The sequence below is a fragment of the Paralichthys olivaceus genome, chromosome 2, assembly GCF_024713975.1.
Source record: "Paralichthys olivaceus isolate ysfri-2021 chromosome 2, ASM2471397v2, whole genome shotgun sequence".
Classification (NCBI taxonomy): Eukaryota; Metazoa; Chordata; class Actinopteri; order Pleuronectiformes; family Paralichthyidae; genus Paralichthys; species Paralichthys olivaceus.
The window spans coordinates 18639792-18653015 of record NC_091094.1 but is presented as its reverse complement, the minus strand read 5'-3'; the positions used below and the strand labels follow the sequence as shown (position 1 = coordinate 18653015).

Sequence of the window (13224 nt, the reverse complement as noted above, 5' to 3'; positions counted from 1 at the left end):
GGCGACACAATTCATAAAAGCAACAGAAAATTTAAAAAATGCACAGCAATCATTTCTATTTCAATCAGTACATCTATTATCACTGTATATTCAGGTCAGACAGGCCATGACTCAGTCAAACACCCTCATACTGAGTACTTACTTACTAGCTCTGCCATTCAACCTTTATGACCTTAATAATCAGTTGTTGTTATTAAACACTTCCTAATATATTGCAGTCCAGTACTATGACCTAAATGTATCCTTCAGTGAATGGCTCTTTTTCATATAAAACCATGTAGTGTAGACTTAACGGCAGAGAATTTATATTGAATAGGATTCAACAGTCGGGATATTTGATTTTGAATTTTCCACCATTGCTTCAGTAAATGTTCTGCCCTGTGCTTGTTTTTTTCTTTTGCCTGGAAGTCCTTTGGTGAGATTTATTTGGTTCTGTTTTACAAGATCTCTTCTGAAGGGCCTGAGGCCTGAAGTTCTGGGGAAGGATTATACAAGTTTAACCCAAAATTTAATTATAAACTTTTTACTATTTTTACTGACACACAGTGCAGAGAAATCCTTAGAAATATTATTATTATGATGATGATGTAGATTGGTATTGGACAATATAATGTTTCAAAGACATGACTGTCCTTAGTGGTTGATATATTCCATATATTCCACACTGTCCCCATCACATAACGTCACAGCTGATCTCAGACCTGGCAGCTGTATATAATCTGACTGCAGTTTATCCTGCCAGCTGAGAGGTTTCAGTGAGTCTGTGACCTCGGCTGACACTGGGAGAAAAAAGGGGTCACTCTTTTATGCATGACATGAACTCATATCCAACAAGATACATCACAATGATGTACTGATGAATTCTTATGTTAAATCTGAGTTTATTTTACCATGAATCCTTCTGATTGGCCAGGTGAGCTGTCATTGAGGGAAAGAAAAAAAAGAAGAAAAGGCCTGCTCATCTGCTCACAATGAGCACTGAACCCATCCCCTCCCAATGATCCCTATCAAATGAGCAGCTTATATCTGTCTGAGGTTCAGTCTATTAATCTTGTCAAATGGATTCAGAGAGCAAAGATACTGCAGACAGACTGAGGCTGAGGACAGAGGACCAGATGGCCTCGCAGATTGCGGGGAAAAATACAGAGTAGTCACTAGATATAAAGAGAAGAAAGAGAGGGGCAAGTATTTATCACGCTGAGTAAAGAAAGGGGTGTGTGTGAAAGGGAGAGTGCAGAATGGGCAGGGAGAAGTATTTGCAGGAGCGAGACATCATGAAGAGAGATTCTCAGAGGTGAAGGAGTCAGGGAGAATGACAGGATGTGGCTCCTGCTGTCAGCAGGTCTCAGATGTGAAGTCGCAGTGCTTTCCTCTACAGCTTGCTATTGTTACATGTAACATCAGGTATCAGTCAGGCTGTAAAATCAAATATATCTTCTCTATCAGTCTTATGGTGCCAGTAATAATACAACTGTTACACATGCCTGTAGATGAATGTATTACTATTACTAAGTGAAATAAAATGTCAAAAATGTTTCTGACCAAAAGAGGTGGTGTTGGTTCAGATCAAATTCAGATTTTGGATAGTTCAGACCAATTATAGGAAGTTGAGACATCATTTAACAGTAGAAGTAGAAAAGGAAGAGGAATTAACAGGTAGATTCATTGTCTCAATTCAAATGGAAAGGCTTTAAAAAGATGTGCAATAACAACAACCAAATTGACAACACACTGACATCAGACGCACAACCATCTACAAACCAATCAATGTCAAGTATAGATAGACACAGCCCACGTAGGTAATGATCACAGACGTGTGTATCTCATGCAAATGTCATACTTCAGTCTGCTCCATCAATTACAATGTGAAACCAAAACTAGCTGGATCAAATGTAAGTAATGTAACAAAGATATCAAACTTGGTTTCAGACTTTTGGGTGTGAGAAAGTATGTAGTGCTCACACGCTGCTGACATAGTCCAGTTTCACATGCAGACACATTTTTTGACAGATACAGGACGTTTGGCAGATACAGGAAGTTTGACAGATACAGGAAGTTTGACAGATACAGGAAGTTTTGACAGAAACAGGAGGTCTTTCCTGCCCACAGCAATAAGACTGTACAATTCCAACCTCTGATAGTACTTAATAGTAATCACTGCTGCACTAACTGTCAATTTATTTATTTATTTTGCTCATATTATATTCATACTCATTTTACCACATATAGTCATATTTATTCTTTTAGTCATGTCTTTGTGAATGTTGACCTGCTGCTGTGACACAACAATTTCCCAACTGGAATCAATAAAGTTCATCTAATCTAATTTTTAATCAGTTTTTTTTTATATCCAACTTATTTTGTATTGCATACCATTGAAGCTATACACTACAGTAGGTTATGGCCTCCTAGTGGTGCTTTTAATATTTCAGAAAGCGTTTCCTTAATTACCCGTCTGCTACAGTTGACATTAAAATATACTTTCTCACTTCAAATATTATCTGTAAAGAAATCATACATGAGAAATTACAGCATCTGTCTCTGCCACATTAATTAGGTCACACTGTGTGATACTGATATTGAAGAACTCCAGTAATTGGTGCTGAGGCTATTAAAATAGAATCCACGTGTTAATAATAGGAACATTAACCTGAAATTAATTTTCTCTGAGAAACTCTTATGACCAAATCAGACATTTCTAATATTGGGAGAAAAAGGAGGAACAGAAGATAATAAGTTTCTCTTTTCATTGGCCAACATGTAGATGAGCAGGAAATAGTCCTCTCACTGTTAGATGATTTTCTATTCTTGTTCCCGTCCCTTCACAGACAGATGAGTGTTTGAGAGGAAGGAGCTGTGGCTGTTCAGAAGGTAAACACTTACATTTACTTTACGCAGACATTTACTGTGTATGGTGGAAGTTGAAGACTAATCAGGATACTGTCACAGAGAAAATGCTTTGTTGCTTAAGTACTTTGTCAGAGAAATGAGACAAGACCAAATATATTAGGTTCTGTTTATGTAGATTAGCATATGTAGTAACATCTGGCCAAAGGGCTGCAGATGAAAGAAAGTCAGCTGTCTATCACTGGCACATTTACTGAAATCTTCATTAATCTGTGTTGTTCTTATAAATAAATGAAATGAAATGTAGTTGTGGGCACATGAGTTATGGTATACGTCTGACCCTACCGTATGTATAGTGAATGAGGGAGAGACAGAGAGTAAAGATGGCATACACATCACCACTCTCAAACAGGCCACCCAGCATCCGAGGCCATTAGTATTATTGGCCAAACTACAGCAATGTACAAATGTACAACTGAGTTTGTAAAAACGCACTATTGCTTTGAACACAAGAGGGTTTCTACAGACACTGTGTATTACAGAGTGCACTGAGAGTTCTGAGTATTGATTCCTCATTGATGATCAAGCAGCGGTTTCTCTCTGTTAATTGCCAAAGAGAAAAGCAACCTCCTGTATTTTGTTTCAGTTGGTTTTGTCACTCATGCTTTACGCCTTAATTTAAAAATGACATCACATCAATGACTGTGAGGACAAAAAGTAAATAGTCAAAGGCCTGATGCATGTTTTCTAAAAAACTAATCATAACAAGATATTTTTAGAAGTCATGAGTATAAGTGAAAGATATGTATCAATATATGCTTACTATGTGCAAAACATGACCAGACATCAGGTGCTCATACTGTTATAAACCAGCTTTACCAAAACTGATGCCCATTGGTGTAAAATCGAGTCACAGATTAATAAATAAAATAAAGGCTGGTAGTCAAATAGTTGTTACTTGAGGTTATTGCAATGCTGTGAAATATCTGTAGATTATTTCTGGCAATGCACGTTAAACCAGTTGGAACAACACGTCATAGTATCATCATGGCCAAAATAGTAAAATGTCAATTAGGAATCGGCCAACGTAAAAAAAAACGACTCGATAAAACCATCATCAGATGTGGTTTGATTATAAAACTGAAAATGTTGTGAGATGAGAGGCACAGAGAGAGTGGGAGAGAGAGAGTGAGAGAGAGAGTGAGAGAAAGACAGAGAAATGAAAAGGAGCTTTTAAAGCTTTGGGAAGGATTTGTATCCAATAAGCCAAGCAGGGGATTAAACCATGTTAATGCAATGCCTACACAAACTGGACTACACAGTGCACACACACACACACACACACACACACACACACACACACACACACACACACACACACAGTGAGACAGAGAGATGGCATGTCAGCATAATGACAAGAATAAGCCTTTATAGGCAACATTGCATGCCACTTTCCTTTAGTCAAGTAAATTTACTTTCATCTTGTGCAGGAACAGAAGTCACTTTAAGAGATGGAGTGACAATTATTCATTTCTTCTCAGAAGTGCATTAATAAACTTCATCTTAAATAGCTTTCTATGAGATATGGGTTGCGTGATTATGTTTATATACATATGAGCCATTATGCTTAATGGCCTTTTCATTTGATCCTGAATATTGAAGCACTTTGTAAAGTCTGTTTCTCTATAGATGAATCATTTATCATTTGTCTGGCATTTAATAATGATCAGTGAGATATTACAGTGATGATGGTTTACTGCTACACGTGATGAATTAGTGGTTCAGGTGCTATAAATAGCCAAAGCCATGCGTAAGAGTGCATATGAGTTTGTTTTGTTAGATTTATAAAGTCACACATACTCTTGATATATTTTGTAAATCTCAGTCATTGTTGAAACATGTGCATGAGCTTCAGTTCCACTTCCACAATAGACCCTTTTCACAGCAGACGTTTTGCACCCAGTAAGACATGACAGTGGGACTGGGAGCTCACAGTAACAATACCAGGTACTTGGAGCAGGAGCAGGTAGATGATAATGAGTGCTTGGTTGTACGAGGTTGATTTATCTGATATAATAAATGACCAAAAGTACCAATGTTATCCTTAAACAGACTTAGTGAGTGGCTACACCCTGTGGCGGCTGTGGCTTGGGGGGTAGAGCTTGGTGTCCTCTAACCATAAGGTCAACAGTTCGATCTGTGTCTTCCCTTTACAGCATGCTGAAGTGTCATTGGGCAAAATACTGAGCCCCAAAATTCCCCCTCTACTCTACTCATCAAGTCATCAAGACTAGAAAAGCGCTATATAGTTGTATTTACCAAACACGTGGGAGATAATGTCTTCTTTCCCCAGTGATGGTCCCACAAATGAAACAAGAGGATGGCACAGAAGCCTTTTTAGTGTCAATAACTCACTGTTCCAGGATAAGGCTCAGTAATGAAGCGCTGCATTTCAAAATCTAATAGACACTTCTAAGATACTTCTTCTTGCACTAGTGTCAGCACTTTTGCTCTTTTGGCCACAGCAGAAACGAGATAAAAATTTTATGAAAGCTCCTCGCATGAGGAGTTGCGCTGCAACTTCATTAAAACCAATCCAGAGACGCTATGCAAATGAAGAGAACACAGGGTTCTCATGAGATACTGTATATAATCCACAAGGCCGATTCCAAAAGCTTTTTAAAGTGCCATTTATTTATGCACCCAATTATTAACATAGGGCCCATGTTGAAAAACTACCAGATGTCCCCTTTACTGTGCAAAATGCAGAACTGCTCAATTCACTTGTTCCACCTCATACATAAAATGATTGTTTTATATCTCTGAATAAAATCATTGGGTTTTTAGAGTGTTGAGACAAAACAATAATTTGAAGCCAAAATCTTGAGCTCTGGGAAAAATACTGAGATATTTGTTCACGATTCTAAAGCTGATACTCACAGTTGCAGTGATAGACTTACTTTATCATTAGAGCAAAAAAAATGTTTATTTGGATTCCAAATGAATTGTTTTTGTTCGGCGCTGGAGATGAATTGGAACAGTCTTCCCTGACACATGAAAGCAAAACATAATCACATCGACAATGCATCACAGATAAGATGCACCACTGTGACTCTCAGGAGATAGAGGAGCGAATTGATTGTGGGCTGAATGAAAGCAATGGGTTCATGGCTTGGGGGACAGCGTGTCTCTCTGGCATTTAGTGATGGATACCTTTGAGGCTGTGGAGACATTAACCAAACGTACTATGATGCCATATTGTCAGAAACATGGATGCTCCCTGTTCTCACTTCTAAACCGTGCATGTTGACAGTCAACTCACTTTGGTTTTAAGGTTACATATACTGGATGTATTTGTGCAACAGCTTCATATATAATAGCTTCTCCTGCAAACGTAATTACAAGCACTCCCTCGGCTCTGTTCTTTCCCTCTGACATACTGAGAAGCTTTACATAAACAATGGGAGATAAATACATGTTATCTAAGTCCGACAGAGGCTGCATAATTGGCATCTATGTTTTATAACAATAATCATTTGAATTTCAAATCAAATGTTTTGTGCATATACACCGCTGACACTTAGCATTGAACAGTGAATTCAAATGTCATCAATGCATGAAAATATACACAGTATTTAAAATGGAATATAATGTACACAGATCAGCCACATTGAAACCACTTACCCATTCGAGTGTTGGTTTTGGTGTTTTGTGTATATATAAAGAGCATACATTGTAAGCTATAATACTTAGCCTAGGCTAATGTAAGATGCTACTTTATATACAGTCTAATGTATTTATAACCTGTTTTATTATCATCCTACTCTGATCAGCCACATTAAAACAAGCAAACTGTTCTAATGTTGTGTCTGATGTTGGGGATTCTAATGGTTATTTATTTGTAAAAACAGGGCCCAACTGAGAGTTTGTACTACATTGGAAGAAATTGGTGTGCCTGACAACACCAAAAACGACATTTTTAAGGCAACACTGACCTTGACCTTTGACCTCCAAACTCTAATCAGTTTACCCGTAGTGAATATTTATACAAAAATAAAAATATCCATTTAAGGTTTTCTTGAGATATCATGTTCACAAGACGGACAGACAACCCGAAAACATGGCCACTGGTTGTCACCTGCGCAGAGGAATAATAATAAATAGGGTTGTGTCATGTAGATATTTGCGACCACATGTATTTGGTAACTAAGTAGAGGCTTTTTTGTGAGGGCAAAATACAGCAAAATATGAGCATGAACGTTTATTTTTTTCTGAACATATTAATGATGCTTTGATTAGTTTAAAATGTGTGACAAGATTCTTATAAAAGTCTATAAGTGTTTCAGTGGCTGCAAAAAACTGTTTTATTATACAAGTTTTATCGGCTTATATTTCTTCTGATGCTCCCATCATCAAACACTCAGCCAACACAGTAAAAAACGATTTTCTTTTTTTGAGGAGCTCCTCCCCTCTGCTGCTTTCTATATGATCCCTCCCTACAGTGTAGTTTTTTAAGGTAATATTGATCCAATCAATATGTGCAGAGGTCAGCATTTCCTCAAATATTATTAAAGGTGCTTCTTTTGAAAGCCAGACTGTAAAAATAGTTCAGCTTTTAAACTTTTCACCCTTTGATGCTTTCATTGTGCCCTGATGAATGGGTCACTGTTATGTAGGACTATGTGCAGTGAGCGGCTCAGTGGAGCAAAAACATCACTAATGCATCAGCTGCAGAAAGGTTATTGATTTGTATTTTTTGTGGAAGAAAAAAAAACCCGGAGGGATTATCAATGTCACTGGAAATTTAACAAGGTATACAGTCCTGACTCCTCCCAGCATTCTCTCTGGAACTCCTCAGGTCCTTTCCACAAATGTACAGCTATATTTTAAAGTGCAAACAAATGGCTTGTTTTATAGGGAGATGTGACTCTACTGGATGTAAAGAGGGATGAGTTCCTGCACATGGTCGTCTGCTCAGGACAGTGCACTCCCATTACAGAAGAGATATATGCTCAGATTGAAATTAATCCAGTGTGAAATCAAAAGTCCAGTGTTGGACCTCGGGGAAGCCCACAGAGGACACTCATGATTCTGAGCACCGCAGCTTTGTTCCATCAGTGCTCACTGCTCTGCAGGCAACATTGTGCATGCGTCTGCATGACAAAACATGCCCTTTCATAGATGCAACCACATGACAGTGCTGCAGTTACTGTAACTTGTGTTGCATTCAAACTACTTCACATCAAATACACTGACATTTCCATTCTGATCAGTTTTTGTTCCATGCAAACAAAAGCCCTCAGAGATATATTAGCCTGCACAAAGGATGACAAGTTCTGCCTTCCACAGCTTCAGACTCGTTTTCTCTTTGACGGCCGGGTTCAGCCTCATGCCCCGCAGACCCATCGTAGATGAATCTGGACAAGGTCAGGGCGTGCCATCTTTCTGTAGCCTATGAGCTACTATTGGCGGTTAAGGCATTTCAATATGTCAAGCAACAACATCTTGGAGACTACTGTCTCATTAGCACTACAGCTCTATTGTCTCATTCACAACTGAAAATGCAATCAAAGTCATTAAATGAAGACAGAATATCACAGCCCTGAGGGTTGAAGCAAAACACAGGCTGAAATGTGCTGTACCTTATTGTTGGGACTGGAGGGTCTTTAGCTGAGGTCGGAGAAGAAGCAGGCTCCAAGAGGAAGAAATCCTACAACACAAAGATGACTCATCAGGTTCACTTATCTAACACAGCAAATGTCTTCAGACTGAATTTAGATTTAGGGCCTACAAAAGCCCCATCTAGGGATTTTTGATCTGCAAATATGAACATTCTTATGGTGCTTTGATAATATGTTTCATTGTCTTCAAAACTGCTTATTGCCCTGACAACTATTTGGAAAATCAATTAGCGTTTTTCCAGGCACATCTTGAGAGATAAAATATTTCAATTAAAAACCATAGATTAGATTAGGAAAATGCTTCCTGAGGCAATAAGACTCCAGGAAACCACATCATGAATCAGCAGAAACATTTCCCCACACAAAATAACTTTTGGATATTGTTCAGGCAAGCTTCACTGTGTACATTAAAAAAAACGGAAAAAAACAGGGAGGTCTCTAAACTGTTATTTTGTCTTTTTAATTATGTTTTAATACCTGGGCTTGATATTCAGACATTAGAGTGAGACCCAACAGACCTTCACGAAGAGAAGCTAACGTCAATATCAATAGATGCTTAAACAAAATACTGCAGAGGTCTATACTGCAGTTTCAGGGCAAACATCCCACTGACAGTACAAAACTGACCCTAATTTCGGCCGCCATTGCACTCTGTCATTAAATATTACAGCCTTCATCAATTGCAGCCGAGTGTGACGCAGGCCTAACAGTAAACTACAGTGTCCGTCTGACACGAGCAGAAATATCGGCCTGATTATTTCCTGAGGAGAGCTGCTGCTGCTGTGGTTCATTTGGACCTGCTACACCATAAAGGGTATTATCTGTTATTTACAATCTTTTCCTACTCTCTTCTGTGATTTTTTTCTGATCTGATTACATCTGAATGCTTCTAGTAACCGGTGTGAATGAGCCGTGCTGATAGCTGAGTCACAATATGCTGGACGAAAGACTTTCACTGTGACCACTGGTGGTTAGCATTTCAAAAGAGTGCAAATGTAATGTTCAATTGTCATATTTCTTTTGTAATGACATAATGCATTGTTATAAGAAAAGATGCAATCATTTAATTACATAAATACTGTTGACTGAAAAATGAAAATGTATTATTTCAGTGTACAGCACCATTTTATGAAAATTCCCACTAACCTGTGGTATATTTCTTCTAGCTAACAAATTTTAAATTATAGACATTGAGTTTCTGCTATACTTATATAGATGCCTGCCTCGTTTAATGTGTATCAGTGTAGTGAGTCCACCATTAGAGATGTGGAGCCCCACAACATTTGTCAAGCAGTGGGTCAGTGGCAGAGGTCAGAGAGCATGTCGCCTGTAGAGAGAGAGACAGGAGGAAGCTGCTCAGAGTCCTATTTGAAAGATAATGAATTCCATTGTTTGCCTCGCTCACTTGTTCTCACACACACGCACAAACACACAAGAAAAAAGAATTAACTGTGTAGCTACTACATGTGAATAAACTGCTTTAAAAGATTTTGAGCACTGACAGTAAAAAGATTTGGAGCACTGACAGTAATATGTGCACAAAGGCTTTTCCTCATTGAAACCTAATTTAACCTGTGTGTGTCACAGAGCTGCAATTGATCAGCGACCCTCACCTCACCTCACCACTTCATAAAGCTGCAGCTCCCCAGTGGCTTCTGATGAAGGCTAAATGTCTGACCTCATTCGCTCCTTACATCATTTTGTGCTCCGCCACTGGGTTCATCTTTCACTAGCCAGAAGTCAGCTGTGGTGGCCATATGTTTATGTGCATATACTGCACTGTTCTACTATGGCAATATTTGCAAAGGTCCATCTTTGATATGAGAAAGACATATTGAAATCAAATGGGGCCACAAAGTCATGCCTGAAGCATAACCAAATCTAAAGTGGCAGTAATGAAGCTTTTTTGACCACAGTGATATTCAAAAACAGCATAAACAAGACCAAGATCTATATCCTCAGTGTTTGTGAGCACCACTTCTAACACACACTGCAATAAGAACTTGAATTAAAGGTAAAAGTACAGATCACTACATGTTTGTTCCCTCTTATAAGAGGCCACAATGCACTGGATGTGCATTGCATTTCACAGAGAGAGCAGTTGTTATGACAAGCTCTGCCTGCCTGCCGAGGATTGTAAAACATTTACGGATGTTTTAAAAGTCCAGTGGGCAATGTGATTTCTCCAGGTGCTGCCAATGGCCATTTTGACTGACAGACAAGTCAATGTTATTGTGTGAGAGAGTGGAAGGGGGGCAAATAGCGCAGCACCCAACTTTTACAAGGTAGTAGAGACATTTAACATGATTGTTAGGCCTTGATGAAATGTACAACAAATACTCAACAGAATACTAGAATACTTAGTATCTAGTGTTGAAATGTTTGACTCATGTCATTAACTCTGTCAATATTGTATTGATCCTTGCAATTGTGCATAGCTCTTTTATGTGCTCTAAATTTTAGAGGGTCATCTGAGGCCGAAAGAAGAAATAAAAACTTTCTACTGACTGAGCAGCGATTAGTGACTGTGCAGAGCCTCACAGCAGAGTCTGACTGCAGGCTTGGTTTGCCCGTGTGTATGAGCTAAACTCTTGATTGTGGCTCATGCTGTTTTGATTTCTCAGGGCATGGGTTGTGCTAACAGTAACAGAAAGTTCTAACCTGGAGGCCTGAATGCAGCAGGGGCTCACTGAGGAAACATTAGCCCAGCTTCCCTGTGACACATAAGCATTAGCCTAGCTTTCCTTTGTCTGAGCCAGCCAGATCTAAATGTTTTAACTAGAGGCCAAACAGTGTCTCTGCTGCTCCTCACCCGCTTCTCTATCTCCCATCATCTCTGCTGCTTACCCTGTTAACCTGCTGATGTCTCTCATTTACTACTCTAACTAACTGCTTTCCCATAAAGCCTGTGCATCATCTTGTTTTATCCATCTGATTTATTTCCGTCTTTCTGCTAACACTGATCACTCCACATCCTGCTTTGATCTGACCGACCAGGCTGCTTTGTAAATCAACAGCGAAAAACGGTTGCCTCTTTTCTCTTCATGCTCATATTCCAAAAGGCATTAAGCAAACAGTGACAACTTCACTGAGATATCGATAAGAAGAAGTCTATTTTCAGATAAACAAATATGAGATCATACTCTTTTTTCTTTGCTCTCTCCTGCATGCTGTCATTCTTTTTTATTTCCCAGTTGGGCCATCTATAAAGGTAGTCTGACTCAGGGTGTGCGGCAAGGGAGTTGTGCCCCATAATCCACTTGGATGTGGAGTATTTACCCACTGGTCCTCTCCTCTCTGGTATCAGTGACAGGAGTGGAGCCTCAGCTGGGGTGCTGAAAGGTAACCAGTTGGCAAGAGCCAAATTGGTGGGTCATGGCTAGGTGAAGCGGGTGATAAAACCAGCCAGGCACTGGATGAGATACACAAGGACGGTCATCTTTCAAAGTGTTTTGGAAAAGCTAAGAGGGAGAAGCTCGAGGGTGAACTCTTTGTGTCAGGGTGTGATTAAATTAAGGGGCAGCTGAGAAACAAGTGCAAAGGACTTGGTCGATACTTCATATCACTCAACAGCTATTTATCAGCTTCTCTATTTACAGAAGTGACTCCTACTCACCCGCCTCACATATTTTCATGCACACACAGAACAATTTAAGGTCACTGGGATGCAGTTATACAGGGTCCTCTACGTTCCCACTGTGCAACTACCTTGTAATTATAACACTTCCATGTCAGCTAAGCTCATTTCTTCAACACACAGTGCTTAATTTGTTCCGGCAGAGCATGAGCATGGGTCAGAGTTAACACTTAGTGTTCCCTCATTCTTTCTGTTGTAGAATTAGTCATCTCTATCGTGGAAGAATATCTCACTGGTCACTGTTATAGTGTAAGAGAAGCTAACTCTAGGGGGAATACTCAAGACTCACTTTAGTTCAGCTGTGCTCCAAGTGCCACTTTCCTGCTCTACTTCCTGCTCCACTTTGTGTCCCCTATGTAAGTTATGATGTTCTGGCATACTTTACTTCTTTAACTGGTCCATCGCTGCTGACAAACTTTCTGTAGGAAAAACAAATTATTAGCAAAAGGGTGTTTGGTCATCTCAGAATTGGCTAAATTTTTTTTATAATTATACTGTAATATTAGGTCAAACACCAACACAACGTCTTTCCCTTTCATACTCACAATTGAGACACAGTGACTCTGCTGTCTTCTCCTAAATGAGAGGTGTCGCCCCTGAGAAAACTTCTTTGCCTTGACAAATGCAATCATGAGGGTTTTTCATGGTTTCCTGTAGAACACAGGAATCATTAAACCTATATTTGTATGTATATATATCTATATTAACTTCATTTATTTAGTTTTATGGTTTGTGTTATTACATTGATAATATAAAACACTGCCACAGCAGAGTCAAGTAAGAAACATATAATGCAGTTTAATTAAAGTCCCACTCTAAGACAGTTAGAATATTACAACCTTTTTCATTAGACTCGTTTTATGGGCTCATAGGTCAGTAAAAGATCATGTTTCATTTCGAATCAATGCAAACACATCATAGGCTGGTGAACCAACCAACTCGCTACAATGATCTCTTTGACTTTACAGCAGTAAAACCACATGAACGTATCGATCATCACTGAGGGTGCAGCTTGTCTCCTCTGATTGCCCCCGGGAACCTCCTTGCTATGGTAACAAC

The 13224-nt window shown here is 39.1% G+C and overlaps 1 protein-coding gene across 5 annotated transcripts in view; it reads right to left on the bottom strand.

The window, feature by feature from the left end:
- The window catches only part of dlgap4b (discs, large (Drosophila) homolog-associated protein 4b), a 126608-nt gene that overhangs the window by 70788 nt on the left and 42596 nt on the right, over positions 1–13224 (bottom strand). For all 5 annotated transcript variants that reach the window (XM_069510248.1, XM_069510242.1, XM_069510227.1 and 2 more), the window contains one exon: positions 8490–8557. The gene's annotated coding sequence lies outside the window, so the exon portion shown is untranslated. The remainder of the gene's footprint in view (positions 1–8489; positions 8558–13224) is intronic.